At 46.4% G+C, this 16,893-nt stretch overlaps 35 pseudogenes; all 35 read right to left on the bottom strand.

Moving 5' to 3' along the window:
* Positions 1-269: 269 nt before the first annotated feature.
* On the bottom strand, positions 270-388 carry LOC133566651 (5S ribosomal RNA; annotated as a pseudogene).
* Positions 389-756: 368 nt separating this feature from the next.
* LOC133565862 (5S ribosomal RNA) lies at positions 757-875 on the bottom strand (annotated as a pseudogene).
* A 364-nt stretch (positions 876-1,239) lies between these two features.
* On the bottom strand, positions 1,240-1,358 carry LOC133565118 (5S ribosomal RNA; annotated as a pseudogene).
* A 364-nt stretch (positions 1,359-1,722) lies between these two features.
* Positions 1,723-1,841, bottom strand: LOC133567610 (5S ribosomal RNA; annotated as a pseudogene).
* Positions 1,842-2,205: 364 nt separating this feature from the next.
* LOC133566223 (5S ribosomal RNA) lies at positions 2,206-2,324 on the bottom strand (annotated as a pseudogene).
* Positions 2,325-2,692: 368 nt separating this feature from the next.
* On the bottom strand, positions 2,693-2,811 carry LOC133565861 (5S ribosomal RNA; annotated as a pseudogene).
* A 364-nt stretch (positions 2,812-3,175) lies between these two features.
* On the bottom strand, positions 3,176-3,294 carry LOC133565925 (5S ribosomal RNA; annotated as a pseudogene).
* Positions 3,295-3,658: 364 nt separating this feature from the next.
* LOC133565474 (5S ribosomal RNA) lies at positions 3,659-3,777 on the bottom strand (annotated as a pseudogene).
* Positions 3,778-4,145: 368 nt separating this feature from the next.
* LOC133565542 (5S ribosomal RNA) lies at positions 4,146-4,264 on the bottom strand (annotated as a pseudogene).
* A 364-nt stretch (positions 4,265-4,628) lies between these two features.
* Positions 4,629-4,747, bottom strand: LOC133565253 (5S ribosomal RNA; annotated as a pseudogene).
* A 364-nt stretch (positions 4,748-5,111) lies between these two features.
* On the bottom strand, positions 5,112-5,225 carry LOC133567379 (5S ribosomal RNA; annotated as a pseudogene).
* Positions 5,226-5,593: 368 nt separating this feature from the next.
* Positions 5,594-5,712, bottom strand: LOC133565252 (5S ribosomal RNA; annotated as a pseudogene).
* A 364-nt stretch (positions 5,713-6,076) lies between these two features.
* On the bottom strand, positions 6,077-6,195 carry LOC133565251 (5S ribosomal RNA; annotated as a pseudogene).
* Positions 6,196-6,559: 364 nt separating this feature from the next.
* LOC133567609 (5S ribosomal RNA) lies at positions 6,560-6,678 on the bottom strand (annotated as a pseudogene).
* Positions 6,679-7,046: 368 nt separating this feature from the next.
* On the bottom strand, positions 7,047-7,165 carry LOC133565541 (5S ribosomal RNA; annotated as a pseudogene).
* A 364-nt stretch (positions 7,166-7,529) lies between these two features.
* Positions 7,530-7,648, bottom strand: LOC133567608 (5S ribosomal RNA; annotated as a pseudogene).
* Positions 7,649-8,016: 368 nt separating this feature from the next.
* LOC133566694 (5S ribosomal RNA) lies at positions 8,017-8,135 on the bottom strand (annotated as a pseudogene).
* A 368-nt stretch (positions 8,136-8,503) lies between these two features.
* On the bottom strand, positions 8,504-8,622 carry LOC133566780 (5S ribosomal RNA; annotated as a pseudogene).
* A 364-nt stretch (positions 8,623-8,986) lies between these two features.
* On the bottom strand, positions 8,987-9,105 carry LOC133567607 (5S ribosomal RNA; annotated as a pseudogene).
* A 364-nt stretch (positions 9,106-9,469) lies between these two features.
* LOC133567276 (5S ribosomal RNA) lies at positions 9,470-9,588 on the bottom strand (annotated as a pseudogene).
* Positions 9,589-9,956: 368 nt separating this feature from the next.
* LOC133565540 (5S ribosomal RNA) lies at positions 9,957-10,075 on the bottom strand (annotated as a pseudogene).
* A 364-nt stretch (positions 10,076-10,439) lies between these two features.
* LOC133567606 (5S ribosomal RNA) lies at positions 10,440-10,558 on the bottom strand (annotated as a pseudogene).
* A 364-nt stretch (positions 10,559-10,922) lies between these two features.
* LOC133565100 (5S ribosomal RNA) lies at positions 10,923-11,041 on the bottom strand (annotated as a pseudogene).
* A 368-nt stretch (positions 11,042-11,409) lies between these two features.
* On the bottom strand, positions 11,410-11,528 carry LOC133565538 (5S ribosomal RNA; annotated as a pseudogene).
* A 364-nt stretch (positions 11,529-11,892) lies between these two features.
* Positions 11,893-12,011, bottom strand: LOC133567605 (5S ribosomal RNA; annotated as a pseudogene).
* A 364-nt stretch (positions 12,012-12,375) lies between these two features.
* On the bottom strand, positions 12,376-12,494 carry LOC133567603 (5S ribosomal RNA; annotated as a pseudogene).
* A 368-nt stretch (positions 12,495-12,862) lies between these two features.
* LOC133566693 (5S ribosomal RNA) lies at positions 12,863-12,981 on the bottom strand (annotated as a pseudogene).
* Positions 12,982-13,349: 368 nt separating this feature from the next.
* On the bottom strand, positions 13,350-13,468 carry LOC133567602 (5S ribosomal RNA; annotated as a pseudogene).
* A 368-nt stretch (positions 13,469-13,836) lies between these two features.
* On the bottom strand, positions 13,837-13,955 carry LOC133566350 (5S ribosomal RNA; annotated as a pseudogene).
* A 364-nt stretch (positions 13,956-14,319) lies between these two features.
* Positions 14,320-14,438, bottom strand: LOC133565250 (5S ribosomal RNA; annotated as a pseudogene).
* A 364-nt stretch (positions 14,439-14,802) lies between these two features.
* Positions 14,803-14,921, bottom strand: LOC133567601 (5S ribosomal RNA; annotated as a pseudogene).
* Positions 14,922-15,289: 368 nt separating this feature from the next.
* LOC133566692 (5S ribosomal RNA) lies at positions 15,290-15,408 on the bottom strand (annotated as a pseudogene).
* Positions 15,409-15,776: 368 nt separating this feature from the next.
* LOC133566779 (5S ribosomal RNA) lies at positions 15,777-15,895 on the bottom strand (annotated as a pseudogene).
* A 364-nt stretch (positions 15,896-16,259) lies between these two features.
* LOC133567600 (5S ribosomal RNA) lies at positions 16,260-16,378 on the bottom strand (annotated as a pseudogene).
* Positions 16,379-16,742: 364 nt separating this feature from the next.
* On the bottom strand, positions 16,743-16,861 carry LOC133567278 (5S ribosomal RNA; annotated as a pseudogene).
* Positions 16,862-16,893: the final 32 nt, after the last annotated feature.

Genomic DNA, 16,893 nt, shown 5'->3' with positions numbered 1-16,893 from the left:
TGCTCTTTTTCTCAGCCTATGTAACTCTTTGGACTTTTGCCCCACTGTTAGCACTGAAGTGCCTTGAGGCACATGGGTCACTGTTGGCGACACTGCAAATCTTGCTATAAATTTCAGACCGAGTCAAAACTAAACATGTTTTGGGTGGAGACCAGCGTTTTGTTTGGACGAGCATAATGTAGCGTTTTGACAAGTGTGGCAAGTATCTATAGCCATTGTGACAAAAACAAAAGGGAGAAAGTGCGCCCTATACTGGGAGCATCGCTAAAAGCCTACAGCACCTGGTATTCCTAGGCAGTCTCCCATCCAAGTTCTAACCAGGCCAGACCCAGCTTAGCTTCCGAGATCAGACGAGATCGGGCGATCTTCGGGTAGTATGGCCGTAAGCCGAGAGGCAGTCCTCAGAATTCAACTTTTAAATGTGGCAAGCTGGTTGACAGGACCTTTCTGCAATGAGCTACACGTGTGTGATACAATAATCACTGCTCTTTTTCTCAGCCTATGTAACTCTTTGGACTTTTGCCCCACTGTTAGCACTGAAGTGCCTTGAGGCACATGGGTCACTGTTGGCGACACTGCAAATCTTGCTATAAATTTCAGACCGAGTCAAAACTAAACAAACATGTTTTGGGTGGAGACCGGCGGTTTGTTTGGATGAGCATAATGTAGCGTTTTGACAAGTGTGGCAAATATCTATAGCCATTGTGAAAAAAACAAAAGGGAGAAAGTGCGCCCTATACTGGTAGCATCGCTAAAAGCCTACAGCACCTGGTATTCCTAGGCAGTCTCCCAACCAAGTACTAACCAGGACAGACCCAGCTTAGCTTCCGAGATCAGACGAGATCGGGTGATCTTCGGGTAGTATGGCCGTAAGCCGAGAGGCAGTCCTCAGAATTCAATTTTTAAATGTGGCAAGCTGGTTGACAGGACCTTTCTGCAATGAGTTACACGTATGTGATACAATAATCACTGCTCTTTTTCTCAGCCTATGTAACTCTTACGACTTTTGCCCCACTGTTAGCACTGAAGTGCCTTGAGGCACATGGGTCACTATTGGCGACACTGCAAATCTTGCTATAAATTTCAGACCGAGTCAAAACTAAACATGTTTTGGGTGGAGACCAGCGTTTTGTTTGGACGAGCATAATGTAGCGTTTTGACAAGTGTGGCAAGTATCTATAGCCATTGTGACAAAAACAAAAGGGAGAAAGTGCGCCCTATACTGGTAGCATCGCTAAAAGCCTACAGCACCTGGTATTCCTAGGTAGTCTCCCAACCAAGTACTAACCAGGCCAGACCCAGCTTAGCTTCCGAGATCAGACGAGATCGGGCGATCTTCGGGTAGTATGGCCGTAAGCCGAGAGGCAGACCTCAGAATTCAATTTTTAAATGTGGCAAGCTGGTTGACAGGACCTTTCTGCAATGAGTTACACGTGTGTGATACAATAATCACTGCTCTTTTTCTCAGCCTATGTAACTCTTACGACTTTTGCCCCACTGTTAGCACTGAAGTGCCTTGAGGCACATGGGTCACTATTGGCGACACTGCAAATCTTGCTATAAATTTCAGACCGAGTCAAAACTAAACATGTTTTGGGTGGAGACCAGCGTTTTGTTTGGACGAGCATAATGTAGCGTTTTGACAAGTGTGGCAAGTTTCTATAGCCATTGTGACAAAAACAAAAGGGAGAAAGTGCGCCCTATACTGGGAGCATCGCTAAAAGCCTACAGCACCTGGTATTCCTAGGCAGTCTCCCATCCAAGTACTAACCAGGCCAGACCCAGCTTAGCTTCCGAGATCAGACGAGATCGGGCGATCTTCGGGTAGTATGGCCGTAAGCCGAGAGGCAGACCTCAGAATTAAATTTTTAAATGTGGCAAGCTGGTTGACAGGACCTTTCTGCAATGAGCTACACGTGTGTGATACAATAATCACTGCTCTTTTTCTCAGCCTATGTAACTCTTTGGACTTTTGCCCCACTGTTAGCACTGAAGTGCCTTGAGGCACATGGGTCACTGTTGGCGACACTGCAAATCTTGCTATAAATTTCAGACCGAGTCAAAACTAAACTTGTTTTGGGTGGAGACCAACGTTTTGTTTGGACGAGCATAATGTAGCGTTTTGACAAGTGTGGCAAGTATCAATAGCCATTGTGACAAAAACAAAAAGGAGAAAGTGCGCCCTATACTGGGAGAATCGCTAAAAGCCTACAGCACCTGGTATTCCTAGGCAGTCTCCCAACCAAGTACTAACCAGGCCAGACCCAGCTTAGCTTCCGAGATCAGACGAGATCGGGCGATCTTCGGGTAGTATGGCCCTAAGCCGAGAGGCAGTCCTCAGAATTCAACTTTTAAATGTGGCAAGCTGGTTGACAGGACCTTTCTGCAATGAGCTACACTTGTGTGATACAATAATCACTGCTCTTTTTCTCAGCCTATGTAACTCTTTGGACTTTTGCCCCACTGTTAGCACTGAAGTGCCTTGAGGCACATGGGTCACTGTTGGCGACACTGCAAATCTTGCTATAAATTTCAGACCGAGTCAAAACTAAACAAACATGTTTTGGGTGGAGACCGGCGGTTTGTTTGGATGAGCATAATATAGCGTTTTGACAAGTGTGGCAAATATCTATAGCCATTGTGAAAAAAACAAAAGGGAGAAAGTGCGCCCTATACTGGTAGCATCGCTAAAAGCCTACAGCACCTGGTATTCCTAGGCAGTCTCCCAACCAAGTACTAACCAGGACAGACCCAGCTTAGCTTCCGAGATCAGACGAGATCGGGTGATCTTCGGGTAGTATGGCCGTAAGCCGAGAGGCAGTCCTCAGAATTCAATTTTTAAATGTGGCAAGCTGGTTGACAGGACCTTTCTGCAATGAGTTACACGTATGTGATACAATAATCACTGCTCTTTTTCTCAGCCTATGTAACTCTTACGACTTTTGCCCCACTGTTAGCACTGAAGTGCCTTGAGGCACATGGGTCACTATTGGCGACACTGCAAATCTTGCTATAAATTTCAGACCGAGTCAAAACTAAACATGTTTTGGGTGGAGACCAGCGTTTTGTTTGGACGAGCATAATGTAGCGTTTTGACAAGTGTGGCAAGTATCTATAGCCATTGTGACAAAAACAAAAGGGAGAAAGTGCGCCCTATACTGGTAGCATCGCTAAAAGCCTACAGCACCTGGTATTCCTAGGCAGTCTCCCAACCAAGTACTAACCAGGTCAGACCCAGCTTAGCTTCCGAGATCAGACGAGATCGGGCGATCTTCGGGTAGTATGGCCGTAAGCCGAGAGGCAGACCTCAGAATTCAGTTTTTAAATGTGGCAAGCTGGTTGACAGGACCTTTCTGCAATGAGTTACACGTGTGTGATACAATAATCACTGCTCTTTTTCTCAGCCTATGTAACTCTTTGGACTTTTGCCCCACTGTTAGCACTGAAGTGCCTTGAGGCACATGAGTCACTGTTGGCGACACTGCAAATCTTGCTATAAATTTCAGACCGAGTCAAAACTAAACTTGTTTTGGGTGGAGACCAACGTTTTGTTTGGACGAGCATAATGTAGCGTTTTGACAAGTGTGGCAAGTATCAATAGCCATTGTGACAAAAACAAAAAGGAGAAAGTGCGCCCTATACTGGGAGCATCGCTAAAAGCCTACAGCACCTGGTATTCCTAGGCAGTCTCCCATCCAAGTACTAACCAGGTCAGACCCAGCTTAGCTTCCGAGATCAGACGAGATCGGGCGATCTTCGGGTAGTATGGCCGTAAGCCGAGATGCCGTCCTCAGAATTCAATTTTTAAATGTGGCAAGCTGGTTGACAGGACCTTTCTGCAATGAGCTACACGTGTGTGATACAATAACCACTGCTCTTTTTCTCAGCCTATGTAACTCTTTGGACTTTTGCCCCACTGTTAGCACTGAAGTGCCTTGAGGCACATGGGTCACTGTTGGCGACACTGCAAATCTTGCTATAAATTTCAGACCGAGTCAAAACTAAACAAACATGTTTTGGGTGGAGACCAGCGGTTTGTTTGGGCGAGCATAATGTAGCGTTTTGACAAGTGTGGCAAGTATCTATAGCCATTGTGAAAAAAACAAAAGGGAGAAAGTGCGCCCTATACTGGGAGCATCGCTAAAAGCCTACAGCACCTGGTATTCCTAGGCAGTCTCCCAACCCAGTACTAACCAGGCCAGACCCAGCTTAGCTTCCGAGATCAAACGAGATCGGGCGATCTTCGGGTAGTATGGCCGTAAGCCGAGAGGCTGTCCTCAGAATTAAATTTTTAAATGTGGCAAGCTGGTTGACAGGACCTTTCTGCAATGAGCTACACGTGTGTGATAAAATAATCACTGCTCTTTTTCTCAGCTTATGTAACTCTTTGGACTTTTGCCCCACTGTTAGAACTGAAGTGCCTTGAGGCACATGGGTCACTGTTGGCGACACTGCAAATCTTGCTATAAATTTCAGACCGAGTCAAAACTAAACTTGTTTTGGGTGGAGACCAGCGTTTTGTTTGGACGAGCATAATGTAGCGTTTTGACAAGTGTGGCAAGTATCAATAGCCATTGTGACAAAAACAAAAGGGAGAAAGTGCGCCCTATACTGGGAGCATCGCTAAAAGCCTACAGCACCTGGTATTCCTAGGCAGTCTCCCAACCAAGTACTAACCAGGCCAGACCCAGCTTAGCTTCCGAGATCAGACGAGATCGGGCGATCTTCGGGTAGTATGGCCGTAAGCCGAGAGGCAGTCCTCAGAATCCAATTTTTAAATGTGGCAAGCTGGTTGACAGGACCTTTCTGCAATGAGCTACACGTGTGTGATACAATAATCACTGCTCTTTTTGTCAGCCTATGTAACTCTTTGGACTTTTGCCCCACTGTTAGCACTGAAGTGCCTTGAGGCACATGGGTCACTGTTGGCGACACTGCAAATCTTGCTATAAATTTCAGACCGAGTCAAAACTAAACTTGTTTTGGGTGGAGACCAGCGTTTTGTTTGGACGAGCATAATGTAGCGTTTTGACAAGTGTGGCAAGTATCTATAGCCATTGTGACAAAAACAAAAGGGAGAAAGTGCGCCCTATACTGGGAGCATCGCTAAAAGCCTACAGCACCTGGTATTCCTAGGCAGTCTCCCATCCAAGTACTAACCAGACCCAGCTTAGCTTCCGAGATCAGACGAGATCGGGCGATCTTCGGGTAGTATGGCCGTAAGCCGAGATGCCGTCCTCAGAATTCAATTTTTAAATGTGGCAAGCTGGTTGACAGGACCTTTCTGCAATGAGCTACACGTGTGTGATACAATAATCACTGCTCTTTTTCTCAGCCTATGTAACTCTTTGGACTTTTGCCCCACTGTTAGCACTGAAGTGCCTTGAGGCACATGGGTCACTGTTGGCGACACTGCAAATCTTGCTATAAATTTCAGACCGAGTCAAAACTAAACAAACATGTTTTGGGTGGAGACCAGCGGTTTGTTTGGACGAGCATAATGCAGCGTTTTGACAAGTTTGGCAAGTATCAATAGCCATTGTGACAAAAACAAAAGGGAGAAAGTGCGCCCTATACTGGGAGCATCGCTAAAAGCCTACAGCACCTGGTATTCCTAGGCAGTCTCCCAACCAAGTACTAACCAGGCCAGACCCAGCTTAGCTTCCGAGATCAGACGAGATCGGGCGATCTTCGGGTAGTATGGCCGTAAGCCGAGAGGCAGTCCTCAGAATCCAATTTTTAAATGTGGCAAGCTGGTTGACAGGACCTTTGTGCAATTAGCTACACGTGTGTGATACAATAATCACTGCTCTTTTTCTCAGCCTATGTAACTCTTTGGACTTTTGCCCCACTGTTAGCACTGAAGTGCCTTGAGGCACATGGGTCACTGTTGGCGACACTGCAAATCTTGCTATAAATTTCAGACCGAGTCAAAACTAAACATGTTTTGGGTGGAGACCAGCGTTTTGTTTGGACAAGCATAATGTAGCGTTTTGACAAGTGTGGCAAGTATCAATAGCCATTGTGACAAAAACAAAAGGGAGAAAGTGCGCCCTATACTGGGAGCATCGCTAAAAGCCTACAGCACCTGGTATTCCTAGGCAGTCTCCCAACCAAGTACTAACCAGGCCAGACCCAGCTTAGCTTCCGAGATCAGACGAGATCGGGCGATCTTCGGGTAGTATGGCCGTAAGCCGAGAGGCAGTCCTCAGAATCCAATTTTTAAATGTGGCAAGCTGGTTGACAGGAACTTTCTGCAATGAGCTACACGTGTGTGATACAATAATCACTGCTCTTTTTCTCAGCCTATGTAACTCTTTGGACTTTTGCCCCACTGTTAGCACTGAAGTGCCTTGAGGCACATGGGTCACTGTTGGCGACACTGCAAATCTTGCTATAAATTTCAGACAGAGTCAAAACTAAACATGTTTTGGGTGGAGACCAGCGTTTTGTTTGGACGAGCATCATGTAGCGTTTTGACAAGTGTGGCAAGTATCTATAGCCATTGTGACAAAAACAAAAGGGAGAAAGTGCGCCCTATACTGGGAGCATCGCTAAAAGCCTACAGCACCTGGTATTCCTAGGCAGTCTCCCATCCAAGTACTAACCAGGCCAGACCCAGCTTAGCTTCCGAGATCAGACGAGATCGGGCGATCTTCGGGTAGTATGGCCGTAAGCCGAGATGCCGTCCTCAGAATTCAATTTTTAAATGTGGCAAGCTGGTTGACAGGACCTTTCTGCAATGAGCTACACGTGTGTGATACAATAATCACTGCTCTTTTTCTCAGCCTATGTAACTCTTTGGACTTTTGCCCCACTGTTAGCACTGAAGTGCCTTGAGGCACATGGGTCACTGTTGGCGACACTGCAAATCTTGCTATAAATTTCAGACCGAGTCAAAACTAAACAAACATGTTTTGGGTGGAGACCAGCGGTTTGTTTGGGCGAGCATAATGTAGCGTTTTGACAAGTGTGGCAAGTATCTATAGCCATTGTGAAAAAAACAAAAGGGAGAAAGTGCGCCCTATACTGGGAGCATCGCTAAAAGCCTACAGCACCTGGTATTCCTAGGCAGTCTCCCAACCCAGTACTAACCAGGCCAGACCCAGCTTAGCTTCCGAGATCAAACGAGATCGGGCGATCTTCGGGTAGTATGGCCGTAAGCCGAGAGGCTGTCCTCAGAATTAAATTTTTAAATGTGGCAAGCTGGTTGACAGGACCTTTCTGCAATGAGCTACACGTGTGTGATAAAATAATCACTGCTCTTTTTCTCAGCTTATGTAACTCTTTGGACTTTTGCCCCACTGTTAGCACTGAAGTGCCTTGAGGCACATGGGTCACTGTTGGCGACACTGCAAATCTTGCTATAAATTTCAGACCGAGTCAAAACTAAACATGTTTTGGGTGGAGACCAGCGTTTTGTTTGGACGAGCATCATGTAGCGTTTTGACAAGTGTGGCAAGTATCTATAGCCATTGTGACAAAAACAAAAGGGAGAAAGTGCGCCCTATACTGGGAGCATCGCTAAAAGCCTACAGCACCTGGTATTCCTAGGCAGTCTCCCATCCAAGTACTAACCAGGCCAGACCCAGCTTAGCTTCCGAGATCAGACGAGATCGGGCGATCTTCGGGTAGTATGGCCGTAAGCCGAGATGCCGTCCTCAGAATTCAATTTTTAAATGTGGCAAGCTGGTTGACAGGACCTTTCTGCAATGAGCTACACGTGTGTGATACAATAATCACTGCTCTTTTTCTAAGCCTATGTAACTCTTTGGACTTTTGCCCCACTGTTAGCACTGAAGTGCCTTGAGGCACATGGGTCACTGTTGGCGACACTGCAAATCTTGCTATAAATTTCAGACCGAGTCAAAACTAAACAAACATGTTTTGGGTGGAGACCAGCGGTTTGTTTGGGCGAGCATAATGTAGCGTTTTGACAAGTGTGGCAAGTATCTATAGCCATTGTGAAAAAAACAAAAGGAAGAAAGTGCGCCCTATACTGGGAGCATCGCTAAAAGTCTACAGCACCTGGTATTCCTAGGCAGTCTCCCAACCCAGTACTAACCAGGACCGACCCAGCTTAGCTTCCGAGATCAAACGAGATCGGGCGATCTTCGGGTAGTATGGCCGTAAGCCGAGAGGCTGTCCTCAGAATTAAATTTTTAAATGTGGCAAGCTGGTTGACAGGACCTTTCTGCAATGAGCTACACGTGTGTGATACAATAATCACTGCTCTTTTTCTCAGCCTATTTAACTCTTTGGACTTTTGCCCCAATGTTAGCACTGAAGTGCCTTGAGGCACATGGGTCACTGTTGGCAACACTGCAAATCTTGCTATAAATTTCAGACCGAGTCAAAACTAAACAAACATGTTTTGGGTGGAGACCAGCGGTTTGTTTGGACGAGCATAATGCAGCGTTTTGACAAGTTTGGCAAGTATCAATAGCCATTGTGACAAAAACAAAAGGGAGAAAGTGCGCCCTATACTGGGAGCATCGCTAAAAGCCTACAGCAACTGGTATTCCTAGGCAGTCTCCCAACCAAGTACTAACCAGGCCAGACCCAGCTTAGCTTCCGAGATCAGACGAGATCGGGCGATCTTCGGGTAGTATGGCCGTAAGCCGAGAGGCAGTCCTCAGAATCCAATTTTTAAATGTGGCAAGCTGGTTGACAGGAACTTTCTGCAATGAGCTACACGTGTGTGATACAATAATCACTGCTCTTTTTCTCAGCCTATGTAACTCTTTGGACTTTTGCCCCACTGTTAGCACTGAAGTGCCTTGAGGCACATGGGTCACTGTTGGCGACACTGCAAATCTTGCTATAAATTTCAGACCGAGTCAAAACTAAACATGTTTTGGGTGGAGACCAGCGTTTTGTTTGGACGAGCATAATGTAGCGTTTTGACAAGTGTGGCAAGTATCAATAGCCATTGTGACAAAAACAAAAGGGAGAAAGTGCGCCCTATACTGGGAGCATCGCTAAAAGCCTACAGCACCTGGTATTCCTAGGCAGTCTCCCATCCAAGTACTAACCAGGCCAGACCCAGCTTAGCTTCCGAGATCAGACGAGATCGGGCGATCTTCGGGTAGTATGGCCGTAAGCCGAGAGGCAGTCCTCAGAATCCAATTTTTAAATGTGGCAAGCTGGTTGACAGGAACTTTCTGCAATGAGCTACACGTGTGTGATACAATAATCACTGCTCTTTTTCTCAGCCTATGTAACTCTTTGGACTTTTGCCCCACTGTTAGCACTGAAGTGCTTTGAGGCACATGGGTCACTGTTGGCGACACTGCAAATCTAGCTATAAATTTCAGACCGAGTCAAAACTAAACATGTTTTGGGTGGAGACCAGCGTTTTGTTTGGACGAGCATCATGTAGCGTTTTGACAAGTGTGGCAAGTATCTATAGCCATTGTGACAAAAACAAAAGGGAGAAAGTGCGCCCTATACTGGGAGTATCGCTAAAAGCCTACAGCACCTGGTATTCCTAGGCATTCTCCCATCCAAGTACTAACCAGCCCAGACCCAGCTTAGCTTCCGAGATCAGACGAGATCGGGCGATCTTCGGGTAGTATGGCCGTAAGCCGAGATGCCGTCCTCAGAATTCAATTTTTAAATGTGGCAAGCTGGATGACAGGACCTTTCTGCAATGAGCTACACGTGTGTGATACAATAATCACTGCTCTTTTTCTCAGCCTATGTAACTCTTTGGACTTTTGCCCCACTGTTAGCACTGAAGTGCCTTGAGGCACATGGGTCACTGTTGGCGACACTGCAAATCTTGCTATAAATTTCAGACCGAGTCAAAACTAAACAAACATGTTTTGGGTGGAGACCAGCGGTTTGTTTGGGCGAGCATAATGTAGCGTTTTGACAAGTGTGGCAAGTATCTATAGCCATTGTGAAAAAAACAAAAGGGAGAAAGTGCGCCCTATACTGGGAGCATCGCTAAAAGCCTACAGCACCTGGTATTCCTAGGCAGTCTCCCAACCCAGTACTAACCAGGCCAGACCCAGCTTAGCTTCCGAGATCAAACGAGATCGGGCGATCTTCGGGTAGTATGGCCGTAAGCCGAGAGGCTGTCCTCAGAATTAAATTTTTAAATGTGGCAAGCTGGTTGACAGGACCTTTCTGCAATGAGCTACACGTGTGTGATAAAATAATCACTGCTCTTTTTCTCAGCTTATATAACTCTTTGGACTTTTGCCCCACTGTTAGCACTGAAGTGCCTTGAGGCACATGGGTCACTGTTGGCGACACTGCAAATCTTGCTATAAATTTCAGACCGAGTCAAAACTAAACTTGTTTTGGGTGGAGACCAGCGTTTTGTTTGGACGAGCATAATGTAGCGTTTTGACAAGTGTGGCAAGTATCTATAGCCATTGTGACAAAAACAAAAGGGAGAAAGTGCGCCCTATACTGGGAGCATCGCTAAAAGCCTACAGCACCTGGTATTCCTAGGCAGTCTCCCATCCAAGTACTAACCAGGCCAGACCCAGCTTAGCTTCCGAGATCAGACGAGATCGGGCGATCTTCGGGTAGTATGGCCGTAAGCCGAAAGGCAGTCCTCAGAATTCAATTTTTAAATGTGGCAAGCTGGTTGACAGGAACTTTCTGCAATGAGCTACACGTGTGTGATACAATAATCACTGCTCTTTTTCTCAGCCTATGTAACTCTTTGGACTTTTGCCCCACTGTTAGCACTGAAGTGCCTTGAGGCACATGGGTCACTGTTGGCGACACTGCAAATCTTGCTATAAATTTCAGACCGAGTCAAAACTAAAAATGTTTTGGGTGGAGACCAGCGTTTTGTTTGGACGAGCATCATGTAGCGTTTTGACAAGTGTGGCAAGTATCTATAGCCATTGTGACAAAAACAAAAGGGAGAAAGTGCGCCCTATACTGGGAGCATCGCTAAAAGCCTACAGCACCTGGTATTCCTAGGCAGTCTCCCATCCAAGTACTAACCAGGCCAGACCCAGCTTAGCTTCCGAGATCAAACGAGATCGGGCGATCTTCGGGTAGTATGGCCGTAAGCCGAGATGCCGTCCTCAGAATTCAATTTTTAAATGTGGCAAGCTGGTTGACAGGACCTTTCTGCAATGAGCTACACGTGTGTGATACAATAATCACTGCTCTTTTTCTCAGCCTATGTAACTCTTTGGACTTTTGCCCCACTGTTAGCACAGAAGTGCCTTGAGGCACATGGGTCACTGTTGGCGACACTGCAAATCTTGCTATAAATTTCAGACCGAGTCAAAACTAAACAAACATGTTTTGGGTGGAGACCAGCGGTTTGTTTGGGCGAGCATAATGTAGCGTTTTGACAAGTGTGGCAAGTATCTATAGCCATTGTGAAAAAAACAAAAGGGAGAAAGTGCGCCCTATACTGGGAGCATCGCTAAAAGCCTACAGCACCTGGTATTCCTAGGCAGTCTCCCAACCCAGTACTAACCAGGCCAGACCCAGCTTAGCTTCCGAGATCAAACGAGATCGGGCGATCTTCGGGTAGTATGGCCGTAAGCCGAGAGGCTGTCCTCAGAATTACATTTTTAAATGTGGCAAGCTGGTTGACAGGACCTTTCTGCAATGAGCTACACGTGTGTGATAAAATAATCACTGCTCTTTTTCTCAGCTTATGTAACTCTTTGGACTTTTGCCCCACTGTTAGAACTGAAGTGCCTTGAGGCACATGGGTCACTGTTGGCGACACTGCAAATCTTGCTATAAATTTCAGACCGAGTCAAAACTAAACTTGTTTTGGGTGGAGACCAGCGTTTTGTTTGGACGAGCATAATGTAGCGTTTTGACAAGTGTGGCAAGTATCTATAGCCATTGTGACAAAAACAAAAGGGAGAAAGTGCGCCCTATACTGGGAGCATCGCTAAAAGCCTACAGCACCTGGTATTCCTAGGCAGTCTCCCATCCAAGTACTAACCAGGCCAGACCCAGCTTAGCTTCCGAGATCAGACGAGATCGGGCGATCTTCGGGTAGTATGGCCGTAAGCCGAAAGGCAGTCCTCAGAATTCAATTTTTAAATGTGGCAAGCTGGTTGACAGGAACTTTCTGCAATGAGCTACACGTGTGTGATACAATAATCACTGCTCTTTTTCTCAGCCTATGTAACTCTTTGGACTTTTGCCCCACTGTTAGCACTGAAGTGCCTTGAGGCACATGGGTCACTGTTGGCGACACTGCAAATCTTGCTATAAATTTCAGACCGAGTCAAAACTAAACATGTTTTGGGTGGAGACCAGCGTTTTGTTTGGACGAGCATCATGTAGCGTTTTGACAAGTGTGGCAAGTATCTATAGCCATTGTGACAAAAACAAAAGGGAGAAAGTGCGCCCTATACTGGGAGCATCGCTAAAAGCCTACAGCACCTGGTATTCCTAGGCAGTCTCCCATCCAAGTACTAACCAGGCCAGACCCAGCTTAGCTTCCGAGATCAGACGAGATCGGGCGATCTTCGGGTAGTATGGCCGTAAGCCGAGATGCCGTCCTCAGAATTCAATTTTTAAATGTGGCAAGCTGGTTGACAGGACCTTTCTGCAATGAGCTACACGTGTGTGATACAATAATCACTGCTCTTTTTCTCAGCCTATGTAACTCTTTGGACTTTTGCCCCACTGTTAGCACTGAAGTGCCTTGAGGCACATGGGTCACTGTTGGCGACACTGCAAATCTTGCTATAAATTTCAGACCGAGTCAAAACTAAACAAACATGTTTTGGGTGGAGACCAGCGGTTTGTTTGGGCGAGCATAATGTAGCGTTTTGACAAGTGTGGCAAGTATCTATAGCCATTGTGAAAAAAACAAAAGGGAGAAAGTGCGCCCTATACTGGGAGCATCGCTAAAAGTCTACAGCACCTGGTATTCCTAGGCAGTCTCCCAACCCAGTACTAACCAGGACCGACCCAGCTTAGCTTCCGAGATCAAACGAGATCGGGCGATCTTCGGGTAGTATGGCCGTAAGCCGAGAGGCTGTCCTCAGAATTAAATTTTTAAATGTGGCAAGCTGGTTGACAGGACCTTTCTGCAATGAGCTACACGTGTGTGATACAATAATCACTGCTCTTTTTCTCAGCCTATTTAACTCTTTGGACTTTTGCCCCAATGTTAGCACTGAAGTGCCTTGAGGCACATGGGTCACTGTTGGCAACACTGCAAATCTTGCTATAAATTTCAGACCGAGTCAAAACTAAACAAACATGTTTTGGGTGGAGACCAGCGGTTTGTTTGGACGAGCATAATGCAGCGTTTTGACAAGTTTGGCAAGTATCAATAGCCATTGTGACAAAAACAAAAGGGAGAAAGTGCGCCCTATACTGGGAGCATCGCTAAAAGCCTACAGCACCTGGTATTCCTAGGCAGTCTCCCATCCAAGTACTAACCAGGCCAGACCCAGCTTAGCTTCCGAGATCAGACGAGATCGGGCGATCTTCGGGTAGTATGGCCGTAAGCCGAGATGCCGTCCTCAGAATTCAATTTTTAAATGTGGCAAGCTGGTTGACAGGACCTTTCTGCAATGAGCTACACGTGTGTGATACAATAATCACTGCTCTTTTTCTCAGCCTATGTAACTCTTTGGACTTTTGCCCCACTGTTAGCACTGAAGTGCCTTGAGGCACATGGGTCACTGTTGGCGACACTGCAAATCTTGCTATAAATTTCAGACCGAGTCAAAACTAAACAAACATGTTTTGGGTGGAGACCAGCGGTTTGTTTGGGCGAGCATAATGTAGCGTTTTGACAAGTGTGGCAAGTATCTATAGCCATTGTGAAAAAAACAAAAGGGAGAAAGTGCGCCCTATACTGGGAGCATCGCTAAAAGTCTACAGCACCTGGTATTCCTAGGCAGTCTCCCAACCCAGTACTAACCAGGCCAGACCCAGCTTAGCTTCCGAGATCAAACGAGATCGGGCGATCTTCGGGTAGTATGGCCGTAAGCCGAGAGGCTGTCCTCAGAATTACATTTTTAAATGTGGCAAGCTGGTTGACAGGACCTTTCTGCAATGAGCTACACGTGTGTGATAAAATAATCACTGCTCTTTTTCTCAGCTTATGTAACTCTTTGGACTTTTGCCCCACTGTTAGAACTGAAGTGCCTTGAGGCACATGGGTCACTGTTGGCGACACTGCAAATCTTGCTATAAATTTCAGACCGAGTCAAAACTAAACTTGTTTTGGGTGGAGACCAGCGTTTTGTTTGGACGAGCATAATGTAGCGTTTTGACAAGTGTGGCAAGTATCAATAGCCATTGTGACAAAAACAAAAGGGAGAAAGTGCGCCCTATACTGGGAGCATCGCTAAAAGCCTACAGCACCTGGTATTCCTAGGCAGTCTCCCAACCAAGTACTAACCAGGCCAGACCCAGCTTAGCTTCCGAGATCAGACGAGATCGGGCGATCTTCGGGTAGTATGGCCGTAAGCCGAGAGGCAGTCCTCAGAATCCAATTTTTAAATGTGGCAAGCTGGTTGACAGGAACTTTCTGCAATGAGCTACACGTGTGTGATACAATAATCACTGCTCTTTTTCTCAGCCTATGTAACTCTTTGGACTTTTGCCCCACTGTTAGCACTGAAGTGCCTTGAGGCACATGGGTCACTGTTGGCGACACTGCAAATCTTGCTATAAATTTCAGACCGAGTCAAAACTAAACATGTTTTGGGTGGAGACCAGCGTTTTGTTTGGACGAGCATCATGTAGCGTTTTGACAAGTGTGGCAAGTATCTATAGCCATTGTGACAAAAACAAAAGGGAGAAAGTGCGCCCTATACTGGGAGCATCGCTAAAAGCCTACAGCACCTGGTATTCCTAGGCAGTCTCCCATCCAAGTACTAACCAGGCCAGACCCAGCTTAGCTTCCGAGATCAGACGAGATCGGGCGATCTTCGGGTAGTATGGCCGTAAGCCGAGATGCCGTCCTCAGAATTCAATTTTTAAATGTGGCAAGCTGGTTGACAGGACCTTTCTGCAATGAGCTACACGTGTGTGATACAATAATCACTGCTCTTTTTCTCAGCCTATGTAACTCTTTGGACTTTTGCCCCACTGTTAGCACTGAAGTGCCTTGAGGCACATGGGTCACTGTTGGCGACACTGCAAATCTTGCTATAAATTTCAGACCGAGTCAAAACTAAACAAACATGTTTTGGGTGGAGACCAGCGGTTTGTTTGGGCGAGCATAATGTAGCGTTTTGACAAGTGTGGCAAGTATCTATAGCCATTGTGAAAAAAACAAAAGGGAGAAAGTGCGCCCTATACTGGGAGCATCGCTAAAAGTCTACAGCACCTGGTATTCCTAGGCAGTCTCCCAACCCAGTACTAACCAGGACCGACCCAGCTTAGCTTCCGAGATCAAACGAGATCGGGCGATCTTCGGGTAGTATGGCCGTAAGCCGAGAGGCTGTCCTCAGAATTAAATTTTTAAATGTGGCAAGCTGGTTGACAGGACCTTTCTGCAATGAGCTACACGTGTGTGATACAATAATCACTGCTCTTTTTCTCAGCCTATTTAACTCTTTGGACTTTTGCCCCAATGTTAGCACTGAAGTGCCTTGAGGCACATGGGTCACTGTTGGCAACACTGCAAATCTTGCTATAAATTTCAGACCGAGTCAAAACTAAACAAACATGTTTTGGGTGGAGACCAGCGGTTTGTTTGGACGAGCATAATGCAGCGTTTTGACAAGTTTGGCAAGTATCAATAGCCATTGTGACAAAAACAAAAGGGAGAAAGTGCGCCCTATACTGGGAGCATCGCTAAAAGCCTACAGCAACTGGTATTCCTAGGCAGTCTCCCAACCAAGTACTAACCAGGCCAGACCCAGCTTAGCTTCCGAGATCAGACGAGATCGGGCGATCTTCGGGTAGTATGGCCGTAAGCCGAGAGGCAGTCCTCAGAATCCAATTTTTAAATGTGGCAAGCTGGTTGACAGGAACTTTCTGCAATGAGCTACACGTGTGTGATACAATAATCACTGCTCTTTTTCTCAGCCTATGTAACTCTTTGGACTTTTGCCCCACTGTTAGCACTGAAGTGCCTTGAGGCACATGGGTCACTGTTGGCGACACTGCAAATCTTGCTATAAATTTCAGACCGAGTCAAAACTAAACATGTTTTGGGTGGAGACCAGCGTTTTGTTTGGACGAGCATAATGTAGCGTTTTGACAAGTGTGGCAAGTATCAATAGCCATTGTGACAAAAACAAAAGGGAGAAAGTGCGCCCTATACTGGGAGCATCGCTAAAAGCCTACAGCACCTGGTATTCCTAGGCAGTCTCCCATCCAAGTACTAACCAGGCCAGACCCAGCTTAGCTTCCGAGATCAGACGAGATCGGGCGATCTTCGGGTAGTATGGCCGTAAGCCGAGAGGCAGTCCTCAGAATCCAATTTTTAAATGTGGCAAGCTGGTTGACAGGAACTTTCTGCAATGAGCTACACGTGTGTGATAAAATAATCACTGCTCTTTTTCTCAGCCTATGTAACTCTTTGGACTTTTGCCCCACTGTTAGCACTGAAGTGCCTTGAGGCACATGGGTCACTGTTGGCGACACTGCAAATCTTGCTATAAATTTCAGACCGAGTCAAAACTAAACATGTTTTGGGTGGAGACCAGCGTTTTGTTTGGACGAGCATCATGTAGCGTTTTGACAAGTGTGGCAAGTATCTATAGCCATTGTGACAAAAACAAAAGGGAGAAAGTGCGCCCTATACTGGGAGTATCGCTAAAAGCCTACAGCACCTGGTATTCCTAGGCACTCTCCCATCCAAGTACTAACCAGCCCAGACCCAGCTTAGCTTCCGAGATCAGACGAGATCGGGCGATCTTCGGGTAGTATGGCCGTAAGCCGAGATGCCGTCCTCAGAATTCAATTTTTAAA

The sequence above is a fragment of the Nerophis ophidion genome, linkage group LG13 (genome assembly GCF_033978795.1).
Source record: "Nerophis ophidion isolate RoL-2023_Sa linkage group LG13, RoL_Noph_v1.0, whole genome shotgun sequence".
In the NCBI taxonomy this organism is placed as follows: domain Eukaryota; kingdom Metazoa; phylum Chordata; class Actinopteri; order Syngnathiformes; family Syngnathidae; genus Nerophis; species Nerophis ophidion.
This window is presented reverse-complemented; position numbering and strand designations above follow the sequence as displayed.